General features: G+C 39.3%; 8 non-coding genes across 8 annotated transcripts; all 8 read right to left on the bottom strand.

The window, feature by feature from the left end:
* Positions 1-7,032: 7,032 nt before the first annotated feature.
* Positions 7,033-7,105, bottom strand: TRNAK-UUU (transfer RNA lysine (anticodon UUU)). Its single transcript has one exon. It is a non-coding gene; the product is annotated as a tRNA-Lys (tRNA).
* Positions 7,106-11,137: 4,032 nt separating this feature from the next.
* Positions 11,138-11,210, bottom strand: TRNAK-UUU (transfer RNA lysine (anticodon UUU)). The gene has a single exon. It is a non-coding gene; the product is annotated as a tRNA-Lys (tRNA).
* A 441-nt stretch (positions 11,211-11,651) lies between these two features.
* TRNAK-UUU (transfer RNA lysine (anticodon UUU)) lies at positions 11,652-11,724 on the bottom strand. The gene has a single exon. It is a non-coding gene; the product is annotated as a tRNA-Lys (tRNA).
* A 1,462-nt stretch (positions 11,725-13,186) lies between these two features.
* Positions 13,187-13,259, bottom strand: TRNAK-UUU (transfer RNA lysine (anticodon UUU)). Its single transcript has one exon. It is a non-coding gene; the product is annotated as a tRNA-Lys (tRNA).
* Positions 13,260-14,721: 1,462 nt separating this feature from the next.
* On the bottom strand, positions 14,722-14,794 carry TRNAK-UUU (transfer RNA lysine (anticodon UUU)). The gene has a single exon. It is a non-coding gene; the product is annotated as a tRNA-Lys (tRNA).
* Positions 14,795-16,257: 1,463 nt separating this feature from the next.
* TRNAK-UUU (transfer RNA lysine (anticodon UUU)) lies at positions 16,258-16,330 on the bottom strand. Its single transcript has one exon. It is a non-coding gene; the product is annotated as a tRNA-Lys (tRNA).
* Positions 16,331-18,821: 2,491 nt separating this feature from the next.
* Positions 18,822-18,894, bottom strand: TRNAK-UUU (transfer RNA lysine (anticodon UUU)). Its single transcript has one exon. It is a non-coding gene; the product is annotated as a tRNA-Lys (tRNA).
* Positions 18,895-19,335: 441 nt separating this feature from the next.
* On the bottom strand, positions 19,336-19,408 carry TRNAK-UUU (transfer RNA lysine (anticodon UUU)). The gene has a single exon. It is a non-coding gene; the product is annotated as a tRNA-Lys (tRNA).
* Positions 19,409-19,964: the final 556 nt, after the last annotated feature.

The raw sequence follows: 19,964 nt of genomic DNA, 5'->3' as shown, positions 1-19,964 counted from the left end.
GAACCTGCGCCAGGGCAACTCATCTGTGGGAGAGTACGCAGTTCAGTTCCGCACCCTGTCTTCCAAACTTGCCTGGAACGATGCAGCCCTCATTGCTACCTTCAAGAAATGACTCTCTGCGCAGGTCAAGGACGCGCTGGCATCACGGGACCTACCGTCAACTCTGAGTGGTCTTATCACCCTGGCCACTCGAATTGATGTGCGGTTTAAGGAGCGCGCTGAGGAACTATGCTCCGAGTACCCCCAAGGCCGTGTTAGACGTCTTCCTCGCCTGGCACCTGTATTCCAAAAGCCGCTTCAGCCCCCGGCTGAATCTTCTGCTTATGAACCTATGCAGGTGGACCGAGTCCGGCTTTCTCTACAAGAGCGTTCCAGGTGACGTCAGGAGAACCTGTGCATGTATTGTGCCAGCCCAGGGCACTTCGTCGGGGCTTGTCCTGTCCACCCCCAATGTCCGGGAAACGTCAGCACCTAGGCTTCTCGGGAGAAGCGTCCCTAGGTGTGAATAAAGCTTCTCCATGCTTGACTCTTCCCGTACTCCTCAGCGTTGGCACTGGCACCCAGATCCAAGTTTCCGCCTTCCTGGATTCGGGCTCTACAGCAAACTTTGTGGATGCTGCCCTGATCTCCCAGCATCACTTCCCGGTGGTTCGTCCCAAGAAGCCATTGTCCATTGCCTCGGTCAGGGCCCAGATTCTCTCCGTGCCCATCCGGTTTCGCACGGAACCCCTGCTCCTGCAAGTCGGAGCATTACATAGAGAAAGACTGTCCATTTTTGTGCTGCCCCAGTGCACTTCCACTCTCCTGCTGGGCCTCCCCTGGTTGCAACATCATGCCCCTGTTCTGGACTGGTCTTCTGGGGAGATTCTCCGCTGGGGACCGGATTGTTCCTCACACTGTATGAAGGTTCTACATCCGCTCCCTGTCGGGACTTCTACCTTGTCTCCTAAGCCTTTGGGGGGGGCTTCCCGCTCCGTACCAGGACTTCGCAGATGTGTTCTCCAAGAAACAAGCTGAGACCCTTCCTCCACATCGTCCCTACGATTGCCCCATCGACCTGCTGCCTGGATCTTCTCCTCCTCGGGTTGGGTGTACCCGCTCTCGGTACCTGAAACAGCCGCCATGTCTGAGTATGTCCAGGAGAATCTGCAAAGAGGCTTCATTCGCAAATCCACCTCTCCGGCATGTGCAGGCTTCTTTTTTGTCACCAAGAAAGATGGCTCTCTCCGCCCCTGTATTGACTATCGCGCTCTAAACAAAGTCACCGTTAAGAATCGCTATCCTCTGCCGCTGATCACGCAGCTGTTTGATCGTCTACGGGTGCGAGAGTCTTTACCAAGCTGGATCTTCGTGGGGCCTACAATCTTATCCGCATCAGGAGGGGCGACGAGCGGAAGACCGCCTTTAACACCCGTGATGGGCATTTTGAATATTTAGTTATGCCTTTCGGGCTCTGTAATGTGCCAGCCATTTGTCAAGAGTTTGTCAACGATATCTTCAGGGACTTATTGTACCGCTGTGTTGTGGTTTACCTGGATGACATCCTTGTGTATTCTGCTGACCTCGAGTCCCACCATTCCCATGTACGGCAAGTGCTCAGCCGCCTCAGGGCCAACCATCTCTACGCCAAACTGGAGAAGTGCCTGTTTCATCAAAAAAGCCTTCCATTCCTCAGCTACATTATTTCCGATAAAGGCTTGCAGATGGATCCTGACAAGTTATCTGCGGTTCTTCAGTGGCCACGCCCAGTGGAACTGCGGGCTATTCAAAGATTCCTGGGCTTCGCAAATTATTATAGACAATTCATTCCTCACTTCTCGACTCTGGTAGCTCCTATGGTTGCGCTAACGAAGAAAGGTGTCAATTCTCATGCCTGGCCCCCAGCGGCTGACGAGGCCTTCATGAGACTAAAGTCTGCTTTTTCTTCTGCATCTGTCCTTACGAGACCAAATACCGAGAAGCCATTTTTTGTGGAGGTTGATGCCTCCTCCGTAGGAGCTGGAGCGGTCCTTACTCAGAAGGGGCCTAGGGGCCGAACTCTATCCTGCGGCTTCTTCTCCAAAACTTTCTCCCTCGCAGAGAGGAATTATTCTATTGGAGATCGTGAGCTTCTGGCCATCAAGCTTGCCTTGGAGGAGTGGCGTCATCTGTTGGAGAGAGACAGATTTCCAGTCAGCATCTACACTGACCACAAGAACCTACAGTACCTACAGTCGGCTCAGCGGTTGAACCAGCGTCAAGCCCGGTGGTCTCTCTTCCCATTTTGACTTCCAAATCTATTTTCGTCCTGCCGAGAAAAACATCAAGGCTGACGCCTTGTCCCGTGCTTCGGATATTATGGGGGAGGACTATGCCCCGAGACACATCGTTCCTCCTGAGAGGCTTGTGCTGGCAGCGCCGGTGGACCTCCAGCAATTACCCCTTGGCAAGACTTATGTGCGACCTGGACTTCGAAAGAGGATCCTGACCTGGGGACATTCTTCTCGTGTGGCTGGGCACCCTGGGGTGCAACGCTCTGTGGCCCTAATTTCCCGATTCTATTGGTGGCCTGATTTAGTCAAGGACGTTCGGGATTTTGTGCGGTCCTGTACCTCTTGTGCTCGTAATAAGCCCTCACGACAAAAACCAGCTGGTCTTCTGTTGCCGTTACCAGTGCCTACCTGCCCGTGGTCTCACGTGGCTATGGACTTTATTACAGATCTGCCACCATCATCTGGCAATACCGTTATCTGGGTGGTAACCGACCGTTTTTCCAAAATGTCTCATTTTGTTCCTCTGCCAGGCCTGCCGTCTGCTCCACACCTTGCCAACCAGTTCTTCACCCACATCTTTCGCCTACATGGACTTCCGTTGCACATCATCTCGGACCGAGGGGTCCAGTTTGTCTCCCGCTTCTGGCGAGCCCTGTGTAATCAACTGCAGATAAAACTGGACTTCTCTTCTGCGTACCATCCTCAGTTTAATGGACAGGTTGAAAGAGTTAACCAGACTTTGGGCTGTTACCTGCGTCACTTTGTCTCTGCCCGTCAGGACAACTGGTCCACTTTGCTGCCTTGGGCAGAGTTCTCATATAACTCCCTGGATTCAGAGTCTGCTGGTGCATCACCCTTCTTTGTTCTATATGGAATACATCCACGTCCACCCCTACCTCTCTCCGTGTCTGCTGATGTTCCTGCTTTGGAAGAGTTGGTAACAGACCTTAAAGCTATTTGGGAACAGACTCGTCAGTCCCTGCTTTGGGCGTCTGCGCTCACCAAGACTCAGGCCGATAAAAAACGCAGGTCTCCTCCCGTCTTCTCTCCAGGGGATAAAGTGTGGCTGTCTTCAAAATATGTCCGGGTGAAGATTCCCAGCTACAAGCTTGGCCCTCGCTATCTGGGTCCATTTGAGGTGCTGAAGCGTATTAACCCTGTGGCCTATAAGCTGCGCCTTCCTCCCACCATGCACATTCCCGAACTCCTTTCATGTCTCCCTGCTCAAGCCTGTCATCTTGAATCGCTTCTCCCAGCAAGATCCTCCTCCTACTCCAGTGGCGGACTCTACCAACACCTATGAGGTAAAAGAGATCTTGGACATGAAGACGGTGAGGGGGAAGCAGTTCTTCGTGGTAGACTGGAGGGGGTTTGGGCCTGAAGAAAGCTCGTGGGAGCCAGAAGACAACATATCATAATCTTCTGCAGAGGTTCCTCCAGCCTAGGAGGAGGGGGGGTACTGTCACGAATGGTCCCGCGACCCAAATCGCGGGTCGCGGGCTTACCCGTGCCGCCCTGCCCCCGCCAGCGCGCCACCAGCGCATCTCACCTGTCCCGGCTCCTGGCTCGCTCCACTCCGCTGTGCGCGCGCGTCCCCGACTGCTAGGGCGCGTGCGGAACCTTCTCCAAATTTAAAGGGCCAGCACACCATTAATTGGCGCTGGCCATATTGGCCAATTCTTCATAAGCCTGCCTCTTCCAGTAACCCTTGCCGGATCTTTGTGCCTCATATCCTAAGAGAAAGCTTCCAAGCGATTATTCCTGCGTTCCTGTGTATTCCTGCGTTCCTGTGTATTCCTGCATTCCTGTGTTCCTGCTCCCACCTGCCTGGACCTCCCGTTGCTGACCTTGGACTTGGACTAGACGTTGCATCTCTGCCGCCTGCCATGACCATGTGCCTGTACCTGACTACGAGACTGTCATCCGCTAATGTACCTCGACCTCGGCTGCCACCGCGGGCTGGTCGCACCTGTCCAACCCGCTTTGCGGCGGGCTCTGGTGAAAACCAGGTGCCGCTTGTGCTCCGGTCCCAGGTGTCGTCTAGTTCCATTTCCCGCGGTGGTCCAGAGGATCCACTGATCCTGACAACCCTGAGTCTATCTCCCCCTTCCCCCTCAATGGGGAGATGGATTCTTAACCACTCCCTCTTGCAGAAACCCTGACACATCCAGGAGGTGGTAAGGGAACTTAATCATTACTTTGCTACAAATCCCAATGCTGTCACTTGCCCTCTGACCTGCTTTGAGGTGCATAAATTCCACATCAGAGATGTCTTCATGTACATGGGTAATAGGTTGAAGCAGAAAAGGTACACACAGGCCACTGCCCTCCTGTCCCAGACTAGGGAATAGGAGGACCACCATAAAGAGATACAGACCCCCCCCCAGGGACCTGCTTATCTATCTAGGGAGCAACTCCATAGCCTTTACCTGGTGAAGGCACAAGAATCTCTGGCTAAATGCATAGGGTTTTCTATGAAAGTGGCAACAAGCTGGCTAAAGTTCTGGCCAACGCCCTCAGAGCCCATAGAGCAGATAATTACATCCCACACCTGACTGGCACAGGGGGTTCTAAACTAATTTCTCCAGCAGTCATAGCTAAATCCTTAAAATATTTTTTCACATCCCTATATCAGCTACAACCTCCTCAGACCCCCATATGAGATGGATATTCAGACTTACCTAGCCACAGCGATCCTACCTTTTCTTATTGTCTGAGGATAAAGAGGCATTGGAGACTCTGATAACCACAGAGGGAAGTCCCCAGGCCCTGACGGGTTCATGGTCCACTATTAAAAGAAGTTTACCAAACATCTGACGCGTCCCTTAATTGATGCATTTAACGCGCTATCCTCTAGGTATAACATCCCCCCCAGACACACTTAGGGCACATATAGTGGTGATATCAAAAGAGGGGAAGGACCCAGCCTCATGTGCAGGCTACAGGCCGATATCTTTGCTCAATGTGGACCTTAAATTGTTGTCAAAAATTTTAGATAACTGCTTAGCCCCGCTGTTGCCGAGGTTGGTCCATCTTGATCAAACAAGGTTCGTGCCTTCACGGGTAGCCAGGGACGGCACCACAAAGGCATTAAATATGATCCAATTTATTAAGACATCGGCATGTAAAATTAAGAGAAAGCTAAGAAACTATTTTTGTCAAACCTGTCTGCTGCTTCCTTTATTGACATGTCAATTTTAGAGGAAACTAAGAAACTGTTTCTTGTGAAATGAATGTCGCTTGAACATGGACTTGAACCCTGGACCCTCAGATTAAAAGTCTGATGCTCTACCGACTGAGCCATCCAGGCTCTAAAAATGCAGTCACTGAGATAGAAAAAAAAAGCTGAGGTTAAATGAAGGAGAATATAAGGTCGTCATAGTCTATTAATGGCAAAATGAAAAGTTCTTGATTTCATAAATACTTTGGAGTATTACTGTTGAAGTTGTTAGAGACCTTCATGTAAATGGACATAATCACTCAATCAAGAAATATATGCTAAACTTCCACACTGTAAATATGGTTTTAAAGAAACATCAAAGATATAAATGTATCTATTCTCAGTGAGTTTACAATGTCTCTAGATCTTTAACATACCGTAGCCAAACTTTCCAAAGGACGTAAATGTAATTTGATGAAATCGAGGTACATATTTGAAAGTATAATGTCATACTTAAAGCTGTCTACTGCTTTCTATATTGACATGTCAATTTAAGAGGAAACTAAGAAACTGTTTCTTGTAAAAAAACAGCTTTTTGAACAGCGATTTGAACCCTGGAGCCTAAGATTAAAAATCTAATTCTCTACCGACTGAGCTACCCAGGCTCTGAAAAAGCTCTCACTGAGATAGAAAGAAATACTGTGGTTAAATTAAGGAAAATATAAGGTCCTCATAGTCCATTAACGGCAAAATGAAAAGTTCTTGATTTCATAAATACTTTGGAGTATTACTGTTGAAGATGTTAGAGGTCTTCATGCAAATGGACATAATCACTCAATCAAGAAATATATGCTAAACTTCTACACTGTAAATATGGTTTTAAAGAAACATCAAAGATATAAATGTATCTATTCTCAGTGAGTTTACAATGTCCCTAGATCTTTAACATACAGTAGCCAAAGTTTCCAAAGGACGTAAATGGAATTTGATGGCATCTAGGTACATATTTGAAAGTATAATGTCATACTTAAAGCTGTCTACTGCTTCCTTTATTGACATGTCAATTTAAGAGGAAACTAAGAAACTGTTTCTTGTAAAAGGACTGCCGCCTGAACAGGGACTTGAACCCTGGACCCTCAGATTAAAAGTCTGATGCTCTACCGACTGGACTATCCAGGCTCTGAAAAAGTTCTCATTGAGATAGAAAAAAATACTGAGGTTAAATGAAGGAGAATATAAGGTCCTCATAGTCCATTAACGGCAAAATGAAAAGTTCTTGATTTCATAAATACTTTGGAGTATTACTGTTGACGTTGTTAGAGATCTTCATGCAAATAGACATAATCACTCAATCAAGAAATATATGCTAAACTTCCACACTGTAAATATGGTTTTAAAGAAACATCAAAGATATAAATGTATCTATTCTCAGTGAGTTTACATTGTCCCTAGATCTTTAACATACAGTAGCCAAACTTTCCAAAGGACGTAAATGGAATTTGATGGCATCAAGGTACATATTTGAAAGTATAATGTCATACTTAAAGCTGTCTACTGCTTCCTTTATTGACATGTCAATTTAAGAGGAAACTAAGAAACTGTTTCTTGTAAAAGGACTGCCGCCTGAACAGGGACTTGAACCCTGGACCCTCAGATTAAAAGTCTGATGCTCTACCGACTGAGCTATCCAGGCTCTGAAAAAGCTCTCACTGAGATAGAAAAAAATACTGAGGTTAAATGAAGGAGAATATAAGGTCCTCATAGTCCATTAACGGCAAAATGAAAAGTTCTTGATTTCATAAATACTTTGGAGTATTACTGTTGAAGTTGTTAGAGATCTTCATGCAAATGGACATAATCACTCAATCAAGAAATATATGCTAAACTTCCACACTGTAAATATGGTTTTAAAGAAACATCAAAGATATAAATGTATCTATTCTCAGTGAGTTTACAATGTCTCTAGATCTTTAACATACAGTAGCCAAACTTTCCAAAGGACGTAAATGGAATTTGATGGCATCAAGGTACATATTTGAAAGTATAATGTCATACGTAAAGCTGTCTACTGCTTCCTTTATTGACATGTCAATTTAAGAGGAAACTAAGAAACTGTTTCTTGTAAAAGGACTGCCGCCTGAACAGGGACTTGAACCCTGGACCCTCAGATTAAAAGTCTGATGCTCTACCGACAGAGATATCCAGGCTCTGAAAAAGCTCTCACTGAGTTAGAAAAAAATACTGAGGTTAAATGAAGGAGCATATAAGGTCCTCATAGTCCATTAATGGCAAAATGAAAAGTTCCTGATTTCATAAATACTTTGGAGTATTACTATTAAAGTTGTTAGAGATCTTCATGTAAATGGACATAATCACTCAATCAAGAAATATATGCTAAACTTCCACACTGTAAATATGGTTTTAAAGAAACATCAAATATATAAATGTATCTATTCTCAGTGAGTTTGCAATGTCCCTAGATCTTTAACATAAAGTAGCCAAACTTTCTAAAGGACGTAAATGTAATTTGATGAAATCGAGGTACATATTTGAAAGTATAATGTCATACTTAAAGCTGTCTACTGCTTTCTATATTGACATGTCAATTTAAGAGGAAACTAAGAAACTGTTTCTTGTAAAAAGACAGCTTTTTGAACAGCGATTTGAACCCTGGACCCTCAGATTAAAAGTCTGATGCTCTACCAACTGAGCTTTCCAGGCTCTTAAAAAACTCTCTCTGAGATAGAAAAAAATACTGAGGTTAAATGAAGGAGAATATAAGGTCCTCATTGTCCATTAATGGCAAAATGAAAAGTTCTTGATTTCATAAATACTTTGGAGTATTACTGTTGAACTTGTTAGAGATCTTCATGCAAATGGACATACTCACTCAATCAAGAAATATATGCTAAACTTCCACACTGTAAATATGGTTTTAAAGAAACATCAAATATATAAATGTATCTATTCTCAGTGAGTTTACAATGTCTCTAGATCTTTAACATACAGTAGCCAAACTTTCCAAAGGACGTAAATGGAATTTGATGGCATCAAGGTACATATTTGAAAGTATAATGTCATACTTAAAGCTGTCTACTGCTTCCTTTATTGACATGTCAATTTAAGAGGAAACTAAGAAACTGTTTCTTGTAAAAGGACTGCTGCCTGAACAGGGACTTGAACCCTGGACCCTCAGATTAAAAGTCTGATGCTTTACCGACTGAGCTATCCAGGCTCTGAAAAAGCTCTCTCTGAGATAGAAAAAAATACTGAGGTTAAATGAAGGAGAATATAAGGTCCTCATAGTCCATTAACGGCAAAATGAAAAGTTCTTGATTTCATAAATACTTTGGAGTATTACTGTTGGAGTTGTTAGAGATCTTCATGCAAATGGACATAATCACTCAATCAAGAAATATATGCTAAACTTCCACACTGTAAATATGGTTTTAAAGAAACATCAAAGATATAAATGTATCTATTCTCAGTGAGTTTACAATGTCCCTAGATCTTTAACATACAGTAGCCAAACTTTCCAAAGGACGTAAATGGAATTTGATGGCATCAAGGTACATATTTGAAAGTATAATGTCATACTTAAAGCTGTCTACTGCTTCCTTTATTGACATGTCAATTTAAGAGGAAACTAAGAAACTGTTTCTTGTAAAAAGACTGCCGCCTGAACAGGGACTTGAAACCTGGACCCTCAGATTAAAAGTCTGATGCTCTACCGACTGAGCTATCCAGGCTCTGAAAAAGCTCTCACTGAGATAGAAAAAAATACTGAGGTTAAATGAAGGAGAATATAAGGTCCTCATAGTCCATTAACGGCAAAATGAAAAGTTCTTGATTTCATAAATACTTTGGAGTATTACTGTTGACGTTGTTAGAGATCTTCATGCAAATAGACATAATCACTCAATCAAGAAATATATGCTAAACTTCCACACTGTAAATATGGTTTTAAAGAAACATCAAAGATATAAATGTATCTATTCTCAGTGAGTTTACAATGTCTCTAGATTTTTAACATACAGTAGCCAAACTTTCCAAAGGACGTAAATAGAATTTGATGGCATCAAGGTACATATTTGAAAGTATAATGTCATACTTAAAGCTGTCTACTGCTTCCTTTATTGACATGTCAATTTAAGAGGAAACTAAGAAACTGTTTGTTGTAAAAGGACTGCCGCCTGAACAGGGTCATGAACCCTGGACCCTCAGATTAAAAGTCTGATGCTCTACCGACTGAGCTATCCAGGCTCTAAAAAAGCTCTTACTGAGATAGAAAAAAATACTGAGGTTAAATGAAGGAGAATATAAGGTCCTCATAGTCCATTAACGGCAAAATGAAAAGTTCTTGATTTCATAAATACTTTGGAGTATTACTGTTGAAGTTGTTAGAGATCTTCATGCAAATGGACATAATCACTCAATCAAGAAATATATGCTAAACTTCCACACTGTAAATATGGTTTTAAAGAAACATCAAAGATATAAATGTATGTATTCTCCGTGAGTTTACAATGTCCCTAGATCTTTAACATACAGTAGCCAAACTTTCCAAAGGACGTAAATGGAATTTGATGGCATCAAGGTACATATTTGAAAGTATAATGTCATACTTAAAGCTGTCTACTGCTTCCTTTATTGACATGTCAATTTAAGAGGAAACTAAGAAACTGTTTGTTGTAAAAGGACTGCTGTCTTAACAGGGACTTGAACCCTGGACCCTCAGATTAAAAGTCTGATGCTCTACCGACTGAGCTATCCAGGCTCTGAAAAAGCTCTCACTGAGATAGAAAAAAATACTGAGGTTAAATGAAGGAGAATATAAGGTCCTCATAGTCCATTAACGGCAAAATGAAAAGTTCTTGATTTCATAAATACTTTGGAGTATTACTGTTGAAGTTGTTAGAGATCTTCATGCAAATGGACATAATCACTCAATCAAGAAATATATGCTAAACTTCCACACTGTAAATATGGTTTTAAAGAAACATTAAAGATATAAATGTATCTATTCTCAGTGAGTTTACAATGTCCCTAGATCTTTAACATACAGTAGCCAAACTTTCCAAAGGACGTAAATGGAATTTGATGGCATCAAGGTACATATTTGAAAGTATAATGTCATACTTAAAGCTGTCTACTGCTTCCTTTATTGACATGTCAATTTAAGAGGAAACTAAGAAACTGTTTCTGGTAAAAGGACTGCCGCCTGAACAGGGACTTGAACCCTCAGATTAAAAGTCTGATGCTCCACGGACTGAGCTATCCTGGCTCTGAAAAAGCTCTCACTGAGATAAAAAAAAATACTGAGGTTAAATGAAGGAGAATATAAGGTCCTCATAGTCCATTAACGGCAAAATGAAAAGTTCTTGATTTCATAAATACTTTGGAGTATTACTGTTGAAGTTGTTAGAGATCTTCATGCAAATGGACATAATCACTCAATCAAGAAATATATGCTAAACTTCCACACTGTAAATATGGTTTTAAAGAAACATCAAAGATATAAATGTATCTATTCTCAGTGAGTTTACAATGTCCCTAGATCTTTAACATACAGTAGCCAAACTTTCCAAAGGACGTAAATGGAATTTGATGGCATCAAGGTAAATATTTGAAAGTATAATGTCATACTTAAAGCTGTCTACTGCTTCCTTTATTGACATGTCAATTTAAGAGGAAACTAAGAAACTGTTTCTTGTAAAAAGACTGCTGCCTGAACAGGGACTTGAACCCTGGACCCTCAGATTAAAAGTCTGATGCTCTACCGACTGAGCTATCCAGGCTCTGAAAAAGCGCTCACTGAGATAGAAAAAAATACTGAGGTTAAATGAAGGAAAATATAAGGTCCTCATAGTCCATTAACGGCAAAATGAAAAGTTCTTGATTTCATAAATACTTTGGAGTATTACTGTTGAAGTTGTTAGAGATCTTCATGCAAATGGACATAATCACTCAATCAAGAAATATATGCTAAACTTCCACACTGTAAATATGGTTTTAAAGAAACATCAAAGATATAAATGTATCTATTCTCAGTGAGTTTACAATGTCCCTAGATCTTTAACATACAGTAGCCAAACTTTCCAAAGGACGTAAATGGAATTTGATGGCATCAAGGTACATATTTGAAAGTATAATGTCATACTTAAAGCTGTCTACAGCTTCCTTTATTGACATGTCAATTTAAGAGGAAACTAAGAAACTGTTTCTTGTAAAAGGACTGCTGCCTGAACAGGGACTTGAACCCTGGACCCTCAGATTAAAAGTCTGATGCTCTACCGACTGAGCTATCCAGGCTCTGAAAAAGCTCTCACTGAGATAGAAAAAAATACTGAGGTTAAATGAAGGAAACTATAAGGTCCTCATAGTCCATTAACGGCAAAATGAAAAGTTCTTGATTTCATAAATACTTTGGAGTATTACTGTTGGAGTTGTTACAGATCTTCATGCAAATGGACATAATCACTCAATCAAGAAATATATGCTAAACTTCCACACTGTAAATATGGTTTTAAAGAAACATCAAAGATATAAATGTATCTATTCTCAGTGAGTTTACAATGTCCCTAGATCTTTAACATACAGTAGCCAAACTTTCCAAAGGACGTAAATGGAATTTGATGGCATCAAGGTACATATTTGAAAGTATAATGTCATACTTAAAGCTGTCTACTGCTTCCTTTATTGACATGTCAATTTAAGAGGAAACTAAGAAACTGTTTCTTGTAAAAGGACTGCCGCCTGAACAGGGACTTGAACCCTCAGATTAAAAGTCTGATGCTCCACCGACTGAGCTATCCAGGCTCTGAAAAAGCTCTCACTGAGATAAAAAAAAATACTGAGGTTAAATGAAGGAGAATATAAGGTCCTCATAGTCCATTAACGGCAAAATGAAAAGTTCTTGATTTCATAAATACTTTGGAGTATTACTGTTGAAGTTGTTAGAGATCTTCATGCAAATGGACATAATCACTCAATCAAGAAATATATGCTAAACTTCCACACTGTAAATATGGTTTTAAAGAAACATCAAAGATATAAATGTATCTATTCTCAGTGAGTTTACAATGTCCCCAGATCTTTAACATACAGTAGCCAAACTTTCCAAAGGACGTAAATGGAATTTGATGGCATCAAGGTACATATTTGAAAGTATAATGTCATACTTAAAGCTGTCTACAGTTTCCTTTATTGACATGTCAATTTAAGAGGAAACTAAGAAACTGTTTCTTGTAAAAGGACTGCTGCCTGAACAGGGACTTGAACCCTGGACCCCCAGATTAAAAGTCTGATGCTCTACCGACTGAGCTATCCAGGCTCTGAAAAAGCTCTCACTGAGATAGAAAAAAATACTGAGGTTAAATGAAGGAGAATATAAGGTCCTCATAGTCCATTAACGGCAAAATGAAAAGTTCTTGATTTCATAAATACTTTGGAGTATTACTGTTGGAGTTGTTAGAGATATTCATGCAAATGGACATAATCACTCAATCAAGAAATATATGCTAAACTTCCACACTGTAAATATGGTTTTAAAGAAACATCAAAGATATAAATGTATCTATTCTCAGTGAGTTTACAATGTCACTAGATCTTTAACATACAGTAGCCAAACTTTCCAAAGGACGTAAATGGAATTTGATGGCATCAAGGTACATATTTGAAAGTATAATGTCATACTTAAAGCTGTCTACTGCTTCCTTTATTGACATGTCAATTTAAGAGGAAACTAAGAAACTGTTTCTTGTAAAAGGACTGCTGCCTGAACAGGGACTTGAACCCTGGACCCTCAGATTAAAAGTCTGATGCTCTACCGACTGAGCTATCCAGGCTCTGAAAAAGCTCTCACTGAGATAGAAAAAAATACTGAGGTTAAATGAAGGAGAATATAAGGTCCTCATAGTCCATTAACGGCAAAATGAAAAGTTCTTGATTTCATAAATACTTTGGAGTATTACTGTTGAAGTTGTTAGAGATCTTCATGCAAATGGACATAATCACTCAATCAAGAAATATATGCTAAACTTCCACACCGTAAATATAGTTTTAAAGAAACATCAAAGATATAAATGTATCTATTCTCAGTGAGTTTACAATGTCCCTAGATCTTTAACATACAGTAGCCAAACTTTCCAAATGACGTAAATATATTTTGATGGCATCAAGGTACATATTTGAAAGTATAATGTCATACTTAAAGCTGTCTACTGCTTCCTTTATTGACATGTCAATTTAAGAGGAAACTAAGAAACTGTTTCTTGTAAAAGGACTGCCGCCTGAACAGGGACTTGAACCCTCAGATTAAAAGTCTGATGCTCTACCGGCTGAGCTATCCAGGCTCTGAAACAGCTCTCACTGAGATAGAAAAAAATACTGAGGTTAAATGAAGGAGAATATAAGGTCCTCATAGTCCATTAATGGCAAAATGAAAAGTTCTTGATTTCATAAATACTTTGGAGTATTACTGTTGAAGTTGTTAGAGATCTTCATGCAAATAGACATAATCACTCAATCAAGAAATATATGCTAAACTTCCACACTGTAAATATGGTTTTAAAGAAACATCAAAGATATAAATGTATCTATTCTCAGTGAGTTTACATTGTCCCTAGATCTTTAACATACAGTAGCCAAACTTTCCAAAGGACGTAAATGGAATTTGATGGCATCAAGGTACATATTTGAAAGTATAATGTCATACTTAAAGCTGTCTACTGCTTCCTTTATTGACATGTCAATTTAAGAGGAAACTAAGAAACTGTTTCTTGTAAAAGGACTGCCGCCTGAACAGGGACTTGAACCCTGGACCCTCAGATTAAAAGTCTGATGCTCTAACGACTGAGCTATCCAGGCTCTGTAAAAGCTCTCACTGAGATAGAAAAAAATACTGAGGTTAAATGAAGGAGAATATAAGGTCCTCATAGTCCATTAACGGCAAAATGAAAAGTTCTTGATTTCATAAATACTTTGGAGTATTACTGTTGGAGTTGTTAGAGATCTTCATGCAAATGGACATAATCACTCAATCAAGAAATATATGCTAAACTTCCACACTGTAAATATGGTTTTAAAGAAACATCAAAGATATAAATGTATCTATTATCAGTGAGTTTACAATGTCCCTAGATCTTTAACATACAGTAGCCAAACTTTCCAAAGGACGTAAATGGAATTTGATGGCATAAAGGTACATATTTGAAAGTATAATGTCATACTTAAAGCTGTCTACGGCTTCCTTTATTGACATGTCAATTTAAGAGGAAACTAAGAAACTGTTTCTTGTAAAAGGACTGCTGCCTGAACAGGGACTTGAACCCTGGACCCTCAGATTAAAAGTCTGATGCTCTACCGACTGAGCTATCCAGGCTCTGAAATAACTCTCACTGAGATAGAAAAAAATACTGAGGTTAAATGAAGGAGAATATAAGGTCCTCATAATCCATTAACGGCAAAATGAAAAGTTCTTGATTTCATAAATACTTTGGAGTATTACTGTTGAAGTTGTTGGAGATCTTCATGCAAATGGACATAATCACTCAATCAAGAAATATATGCTAAACTTCCACACTGTAAATATGGTTTTAAAGAAACATCATAGATATAAATGTATCTATTCTCAGTGAGTTTACAATGTTCCTAGATCTTTAACATACAGTAGCCAAACTTTCCAAAGGACGTAAATAGAATTTGATGGCATCAAGGTACATATTTGAAAGTATAATGTCATACTTAAAGCTGTCTACTGCTTCCTTTATTAACATGTCAATTTAAGAGGAAACTAAGAAACTGTTTCTTGTAAAAGGTCTGCTGCCTGAACAGGGACTTGAACCCTGGACCCTCAGATTAAAAGTCTGATGCTCTACCGACTGTGCTATCCAGGCTCTGAAAAAGCTCTCACTGAGATAGAAAAAAATACTGAGGTTAAATGAAGGAGAACATAAGGTCCTCATAGTCCATTAACGTGAAAAGTTCTTGATTTCATAAATACTTTGGAGTATTACTGTTGAAGTTGTTAGAGATCTTCATGCAAATGGACATAATCACTCAATCAAGAAATATATGCTAAACTTCCACACTGTAAATATGGTTTTAAAGAAACATCAAAGATATAAATGTATCTATTCTCAGTGAGTTTACAATGTCCCTAGATCTTTAACATACAGTAGCCAAACTTTCCAAAGGACGTAAATAGAATTTGATGGCATCAAGGTACATATTTAAAAGTATAATGTCATACTTAAAGCTGTCTACTGCTTCCTTTATTTACATGTCAATTTAAGAGGAAACTAAGAAACTGTTTGTTGTAAAAGAACTGCCGCCTAAACAGGGACTTGAACCCTGGACCCTCAGATTAAAAGTCTGATGCTCTACCGACTGAGCTATCCAGGCTCTGAAAAAGCTCTCACTGAGATAGAAAAAAATACTGAGGTTAAATGAAGGAGAATATAAGGTCCTCATAGTCCATTAACGGCAAAATGAAAAGTTCTTGATTTCATAAATACTTTGGAGTATTACTGTTGAAGTTGTTAGAGATCTTCATGCAAATGGACATAATCACTCAATCAAGAAATATATGCTAAACTTCCACACTGTAAATATGGTTTTAAAGAAACATCAAAGATATAAATGTATCTATTCTCAGTGAGTTTACAATGTCCCTAGATCTTTAAAATACAGTAGCCAAACTTTCCAAAGGACGTAAATGGAATTTGATGGCATAAAGGTACATATTTGAAAGTATAATGTCATACTTAAAGCTGTCTACGGCTTCCTTTATTGACATGTCAATTTAAGAGGAAACTAAGAAACTGTTTCTTGTAAAAGGACTGCTGCCTGAACAGGGACTTGAACCCTGGACCCTCAGATTAAAAGTCTGATGCTCTACCGACTGAGCTATCCAGGCTCTGAAATAACTCTCACTGAGATAGAAAAAAATACTGAGGTTAAATGAAGGAGAATATAAGGTCCTCATAATCCATTAACGGCAAAATGAAAAGTTCTTGATTTCATAAATACTTTGGAGTATTACTGTTGAAGTTGTTGGAGATCTTCATGCAAATGGACATAATCACTCAATCAAGAAATATATGCTAAACTTCCACACTGTAAATATGGTTTTAAAGAAACATCATAGATATAAATGTATCTATTCTCAGTGAGTTTACAATGTTCCTAGATCTTTAACATACAGTAGCCAAACTTTCCAAAGGACGTAAATAGAATTTGATGGCATCAAGGTACATATTTGAAAGTATAATGTCATACTTAAAGCTGTCTACTGCTTCCTTTATTAACATGTCAATTTAAGAGGAAACTAAGAAACTGTTTCTTGTAAAAGGTCTGCTGCCTGAACAGGGACTTGAACCCTGGACCCTCAGATTAAAAGTCTGATGCTCTACCGACTGTGCTATCCAGGCTCTGAAAAAGCTCTCACTGAGATAGAAAAAAATACTGAGGTTAAATGAAGGAGAACATAAGGTCCTCATAGTCCATTAACGTGAAAAGTTCTTGATTTCATAAATACTTTGGAGTATTACTGTTGAAGTTGTTAGAGATCTTCATGCAAATGGACATAATCACTCAATCAAGAAATATATGCTAAACTTCCACACTGTAAATATGGTTTTAAAGAAACATCAAAGATATAAATGTATCTATTCTCAGTGAGTTTACAATGTCCCTAGATCTTTAACATACAGTAGCCAAACTTTCCAAAGGACGTAAATAGAATTTGATGGCATCAAGGTACATATTTAAAAGTATAATGTCATACTTAAAGCTGTCTACTGCTTCCTTTATTTACATGTCAATTTAAGAGGAAACTAAGAAACTGTTTGTTGTAAAAGAACTGCCGCCTAAACAGGGACTTGAACCCTGGACCCTCAGATTAAAAGTCTGATGCTCTACCGACTGAGCTATCCAGGCTCTGAAAAAGCTCTCACTGAGATAGAAAAAAATACTGAGGTTAAATGAAGGAGAATATAAGGTCCTCATAGTCCATTAACGGCAAAATGAAAAGTTCTTGATTTCATAAATACTTTGGAGTATTACTGTTGAAGTTGTTAGAGATCTTCATGCAAATGGACATAATCACTCAATCAAGAAATATATGCTAAACTTCCACACTGTAAATATGGTTTTAAAGAAACATCAAAGATATAAATGTATCTATTCTCAGTGAGTTTACAATGTCCCTAGATCTTTAAAATACAGTAGCCAAACTTTCCAAAGGACGTAAATAGAATTTGATGGCATCAAGGTACATATTTGAAAATATAATGTCATACTTAAAGCTGTCTACTGCTTCCTTTATTAACATGTCAATTTAAGAGGAAACTAAGAAACTTTTTCTTGTAAAAGGACTGCCGCCTGAACAGGGACATGAACCCTGGACCCTCAGATTAAAAGTCTGATGCTCTACCGACTGAGCTATCCAGGCTCTGAAAAAGCTCTCACTGAGATAGAAAAAAATACTGAGGTTAAATGAAGGAGAATATAAGGTCCTCATAGTCCATTAACGGCAAAATGAAAAGTTCTTGATTTCATAAATACTTTGGAGTATTACTGTTGAAGTTGTTAGAGATCTTCATGCAAAAGGACATAATCACTCAATCAAGAAATATATGCTAAACTTCCACACTGTAAATATGGTTTTAAAGAAACATCAAAGATATAAATGTATCTATTCTCAGTGAGTTTACAATGTCCCTAGATCTTTAACATACAGTAGCCAAACTTTCCAAAGGACGTAAATAGAATTTGATGGCATCAAGGTACATATTTGAAAGTATAATGTCATACTTAAAGCTGTCTACTGCTTCCTTTATTGACATGTCAATTTAAGAGGAAACTAAGAAAATGTTTCTTGTAAAAGGACTGCTGCCTGAACAGGGACTTGAACCCTGGATCCTCAGATTAAAAGTCTGATGCTCTACCGACTGAGCTATCCAGGCTCTGAAAAAGCTCTCACTGAGATAGAAAAAAATACTGAGGTTAAATGAAGGAGAATATAAGGTCCTCATAGTCCATTAACGGCAAAATGAAAAGTTCTTGATTTCATAAATACTTTGGAGTATTACTGTTGAAGTTGTTAGAGATCTTCATGCAAATGGACATAATCACTCAATCAAGAAATATATGCTAAACTTCCACACTGTAAATATGGTTTTAAAGAAACATCAAAGATATAAATGTATCTATTCTCAGTGAGTTTACAATGTCCCTAGATCTTTAACATACAGTAGCCAAACTTTCCAAAGGACGTAAATAGAATTTGATGGCATCAAGGTACATATTTGAAAGTATAATGTCATACTTAAAGCTGTCTACTGCTTCCTTTATTGACATGTCAATTTAAGAGGAAACTAAGAAACTGTTTCTTGTAAAAGGACTGCCGCCTGAACAGGGACTTGAACCCTGGACCCTCAGATTAAAAGTCTGATGCTCTACCGACTGAGCTATCCAGGCTCTGAAAAAGCTCTCACTGAGATAGAAAAAAATACTGAGGTTAAATGAAGGAGAATATAAGGTCCTCATAGTCCATTAACGGCAAAATGAAAAGTTCTTGATTTCATAAATACTTTGGATTATTACTGTTGAAGATGTTAGAGATCTTCATGCAAATGGACATAATCACTCAATCAAGAAATATATGCTAAACTTCCACACTGTAAATATGGTTTTAAAGAAACATCAAAGATATAAATGTATCTATTCTCAGTGAGTTTACAATGTCCCTAGATCTTTAACATACAGTAGCCAAACTTTCCAAAGGACGTAAATAGAATTTGATGGCATCAAGGTACATATTTGAAAGTATAATGTCATACTTAAAGCTGTCTACTGCTTCCTTTATTGACATGTCAATTTAAGAGGAAACTAAGAAACTGTTTCTTGTAAAAGGACTGCCGCCTGAACAGGGACTTGAACCCTGGACCCTCAGATTAAAAGTCTGATGCTCTACCGACTGAGCTATCCAGGCTCTGAAAAAGCTCTCACTGAGATAGAAAAAAATACTGAGGTTAAATGAAGGAGAATATAAGGTCCTCATAGTCCATTAACGGCAAAATGAAAAGTTCTTGATTTCATAAATACTTTGGAGTATTACTGTTGAAGTTGTTAGAGATCTTCATGCAAATGGACATAATCACTCAATCAAGAAATATATGCTAAACTTCCACACTGTAAATATAGTTTTAAAGAAACATCAAAGATATAAATGTATCTATTCTCAGTGAGTTTACAATGTCCCTAGATCTTTAACATACAGTAGCCAAACTTTCCAAAGGACGTAAATGGAATTTGATGGCATCAAGGTACATATTTGAAAGTATAATGTCATACTTAAAGCTGTCTACTGCTTCCTTTATTGATTGACATGTCAATTTAAGAGGAAACTAAGAAACTGTTTCTTGTAAAAGGACTGCCGCCTGAACAGGGACTTGAACCCTCAGATTAAAAGTCTGATGCTCTACCAACTGAGCTATCCAGGCTCTGAAAAGGCTCTCACTGAGATACATAAAAATACTGAGGTTAAA

The sequence above is a fragment of the Engystomops pustulosus genome, chromosome 1 (assembly GCF_040894005.1).
Source record: "Engystomops pustulosus chromosome 1, aEngPut4.maternal, whole genome shotgun sequence".
Taxonomy (NCBI): Eukaryota; Metazoa; Chordata; class Amphibia; order Anura; family Leptodactylidae; genus Engystomops; species Engystomops pustulosus.
The sequence above is the reverse complement of the archived record's forward strand: the minus strand, read 5'-3'. Positions and strand labels throughout refer to the sequence as shown.